Here is a 4,867-nt window from a genome sequence, read left to right as displayed (position 1 = left end):
GCTAAATAATACTCTTAATTATCACAAGAAATGAATCAGTGACTGGGAAGTAACTTATAAAAGATTACACAGGTCACTGGGAAAATGCCAGTCTACAACCCACAGGAGGACCCTCAGCAGAACCTGACTAGGCTGGCACCCTCATCCCAGGCATCCAGCCTCCAGAACTATGATAAATCAACTTTATTGTGCTTTGTTACAGCAGCCTGAACTAAATACAATAGCTCTTCATGGCATGAAAAATAACTGTTTTCAACATAATTAAACAACTTTACAATAGCTCTACCTCCAAGAACAACCAAAATCAGTTGAAAAGTTCTCCAAAAGAGTACCTGGCTTATAAGGGAAGATGTGTCGCTGAGAGATGTTCTTCCTGAGTAACCTTGGAGGGCTCCTCCAATAACTGAAAACAAATGCACAAGTTAAATCTTTAGTTCTTTCTAGAAGAAAATTAAAATTTAAAATGCCACTGAAAAATGTGCTCATCCCTGCCTAACAGCTTTTCCTCCTGACACCACAGCACTCACTGTGTAAAACCTCTAAATTCATCTGTGCTTAGTCTCCTCCATCCAGTTGCCATAGTTCTCCAATATTAGCGTTTACTGCCTTTTCCCCCATACTATGTAGGTTCTCTTAGGTCATACATAACAAAAAAGGGAAAGGATAACATATTTTTTTGAGACTCAGTGACACAGATAAGAGGAGGCAAAAAAGAAAGAAGACAAGTGAGTGATGAAGAGATGTATTCTGGTTCATGAGACATTCATCATGGCAGAGACTCGACAAGTTTCGGTAAATGTAACAGAGCAACGGAGGGTTACAGAAGATCATCTACGTAAACTTGAATTCTTGCCAGGAAGAATGTGTATTTGAGGACAGAGTAACATATGACAATATAATCAAAGCCGAGGTGCAGAGTTAAAAAATCAGTGGAGCCCTGCTGGTTTCGTGGAGGCCATCCTTTTGGAGGCTCCTTTTTCATTGTTTCAACTCATGAGTATCAGGTTAGTGACACTCTGCGTCATTATGAAGAAAATGACTAGTCAAGGTATTTAAGTGGATGGTGGGGGTACAGGCTTAGAGGATTTACCCCTCTCACGCATCAAACCCCAAATCCAGGAAAACAACAGTTTCTTTCTGTCCAAATCATCTCACTTCCTTTCTTCAGTGCTCAAATAACACTGTTAAAATAAATAAACAACTTGTTCTAATTCTTTGAATGATCTTTGCCTAATGCATATCTGTCAAACCCAAACCAGAATTTACCTGAATAAGGTAGGTTACTGTATTTTAAGGAAAGGAGCACTTCAGACAAAATTCTGTAAACAAAGGAAGAAACAGATATTTTCTTATGGATCATTCCAATTTTCTTATACGGTACATGGATAACTATGATTCTACATGATGCCTAGTGCAGAGGTGAAGATTTTGTGCTTTTAGAAGTTGTGCTATTAGGCTACATGGCTGGTTGTGTTTAAAAATTTGAAGATTTAATCTTAGACTGCAGATAAGGGAAATAACTTTAATATATAAGAAGATAATAAATAGAGAAGATAAAATGATTAATGCAAAGAATTTGGAGATTGTTAGATAAAATTGATTGGGGGCCATTGATTTGATTGAGCTCCTGTTCTAAACCCTCAACTGGCCAAACCAAATGGAGTCACTCATGCTAAAGTTCCACATCTCCAAACTGAAACTAAATTGTTTATCTGTCCTCCTGAGTAATTAGAAAAGAAATGATAGTCAAATCTTCAAACAAGCCAGTCATGTTAAGGAAGTGTCCTTTCCTTTAACCCTTATAAGGAATGTAACCAAAGCTACCTGATGTTAACCAATCTGATTTTTCTATTATACTGTTTTCTTATTTTGGCTTGGGCTATTTTATAAAAGCCAACTTTTCTGCCATGACCAATGGAGTGCCTTTTCTAAATATTTAGATGAGTCCCTGACCAATTCATGAATCATTAATGAAAGCCATTGGCTCTTTAAAGTAAATTTGCAGAAATTTTTTTTAATTTTGTTTTTTAAACAAGATCAAGACTACGTAAATGCATCACAAGTATTAAGGTATTATTCTGCTGAAATTAAGTGATCAAAAAATCCTATTTAATGATTAGGTTTTAATTCTTAAATAAATCTGAAACATTACAAAAAAATCTTTTAAAAACCACTACTGTAATTAAATGCTATTTTTTTGTTCGCAGAAATACACCATCCTACCTCACTACTCAGCAGTATTCAATACAGCTGACTATACCACCGTCCCTAACGCCTACTTTAAAAAAAAACATGTTTTTTTGCTTTATAATAACACTCTGAAAGTCACCTTTAATAGCTCTTCCTCCTCAGCAAGACCTCTTAATTCTGTAATTCTTGGGGCTGAAAAACAGACTTTTCTCTAATCATTCATCTAATGTTAACACAATTTTCAAACATCTATTTTCTGAGTTTTATACTTGCATACTAAATTATTTGACTTTTCCACTTGGTTATCTGACAAGATCTCAGCTTCATGTCCAAAATGGATTTAAAATTTTTCCCTCCTAAATTCCCAAGCGTACCAAAGTGAAAGACATCATCACCTGCTCAGTGGTTTAAGGAAGTAATACGGAGAGTGTAGTTAATGTTTCCATCCCTATTCCCAATCCATTAGTAAACGTTGTTTTTCAGACCTGTGGGAATTAATTAGCTCAGTCTGCCTATTTTTCCTCATTTACTTATTATCATGTCTGGACAAAACCACTTTTTTCTGTCTCTCCTGGACTATAATGATCTCCAAAGTGGTTTCCCTTCTACTCTTTACTTCTTTCAATCCATTTGACCTCAGAGCCCAAGAGTGGTCTTCGAAGGTAGATAAGTCCCTGTCACTCCTCTGCTTATAAAGTTTCAATGACTCCCCACAGGATTATAAAGATAAACCCAAAGACATCACATTATCTGGTCCTTCAGCTTTCTCCATTCTCCACTCATTATGTCCTGTCCCTCTTGGTCCTTCTTTTACTTCTGTGATGGCCTCAAATCCTTTCCCACTTTTGTGTTTCTGTTCATATTGTTTCTTACTGGAACACTCTTATTTCAGTATTCCCCTAACTAATTTTTCTTTCATTTCCTCTGAAAAATTTCCTTGATAAATCCTACTACCCTCAACAAGCTTCAGTCCCCCTATTATGTATTAATATCCTTACTTCATAGCATGAATCACATTTTGTAACTGTTATGTTTACTTGCTTAATATTTTATCTCCCATCAGACTATGAAGCTCATATGTGAGGAATCATATTCATGTATTTCACTTCTGTATCCTTAGGGTCTAGCACAATGCTTGGACTAAAGTTTTAAAAGGTATAACCAACCACACATGGCAACATGCTTATCTGTGATTAAATGTGATTAGTTGCAATAATATCATGACTTCATGTACTGATATTTTGAACAGAGCAGGTTACATAAAGACTCACATTAGTTATCCCAATTATTGTAAAATATACATAAAATGTACATAACATTCCGCCAAATAAATAAAACAAAATGCACTTAAATCCTCATCTTCTGAAAAGTGTTCCAGTTTTGCAATTATAATTAGTGTTGTTATAATAAAACTGTCTCCTTAAGAGAAATTCACAGAGGTATGAATCATAGGATTATAACATCTGAATATTTCCATCCATAGGTCATCCATTTTTCTTTAAAACTATTATAACAAATTAGCGTAGCCCAAAATGACTAATCTTGGATAAACTTGTAATATCTTTTGGGTTTTCAAATTTTATTTATTTTTGAGACATAGTCTTACTATATTACCTAGGCTGACCTTGAGCTCCTGGACTCAAGCAAACTTCCTACCTCAGTTTTCCAAATATCTGAGACAACAGGTGCATATTACCACCCTTGGCTTCCTTGTACTTTTAAGTGCTTTCTACCACATGTGAACTCCAGATTCTGCCACAAAGCCTCTCCATGGGACCATATTATCCCTTTATGGGTTGTAACAATATTGATATTACTGAAGTCTAATTTCTTATAAGTCCTATGAACATTTCTCATTATATTTTATGTCTAGTAAAATTATAGTGACACCAGGATGTCTGTCGGGAGAATATATTTAATGTGACTATAACATTATAAATCTGATCTAGAGTCAAAGTTTTTAATTCGACACAGCTATAAACTAAAAGCAATGAAGTGAGTTGTTCTTTTTTTTTAAAACACTGTTGCTTTAGTTGAACTTCAATTTTTGTTGTTGTTGTTGTTTGTTTTGTTTGTTTCCAGTACCAGGGACTGACTCAGGTCCTTGCACTTGCCAGGCAGGCATGGCACCACTGAGCTACATCCTCAGACCAACTTGCTCTTTTTACTTGTAACTTGCAGCCAGAAACTTTTCACCCATACTCCAGGATGCATAACAAATATTTGAATTATAAACACGAAATAGTTTTCATGAAGACTTTTTGTGTAAAGATGCTAGATGCTAAAATTTTTTCAAAAGCACCTTTTTTATTTAGAAAATAAAGTGACTATATTGATTCTCAGGTAAGACTAGACATGGGACAAAGACTGGGCAAAGAGGGGGTCCTTTCAGAGTCCACAGCATTCTTAGAGCCAGGGTCAAAGTCCTAGGAAACAGAGATGAAATTCTGCTTTTGGAAAGAGGTCTGCTTTGGGACAAGTCTGGGTGGTGAATGCTGCAATAGGGGTGATTTGAATCTGCTCCACTGCAGGTAATTTCTAGAAAGACTGGATAGTGCCATGCCCACATATTACTGCAGTGCTAGGATGGACAGGACTTGGGTCCTGGAAACCTGTATCATTCAGGTTCAAATCAACCCCAGGGCTGAACTCAGTTTTTCAGAGCTTTTTACTTCAT

Source organism: Heterocephalus glaber, unplaced genomic scaffold (genome assembly GCF_053883595.1).
Source record: "Heterocephalus glaber isolate CG9 unplaced genomic scaffold, H.glaber_assembly_v1.0 deba00001662, whole genome shotgun sequence".
NCBI lineage: Eukaryota > Metazoa > Chordata > Mammalia > Rodentia > Bathyergidae > Heterocephalus > Heterocephalus glaber.
The sequence above is the reverse complement of the archived record's forward strand: the minus strand, read 5'-3'. Positions refer to the sequence as shown.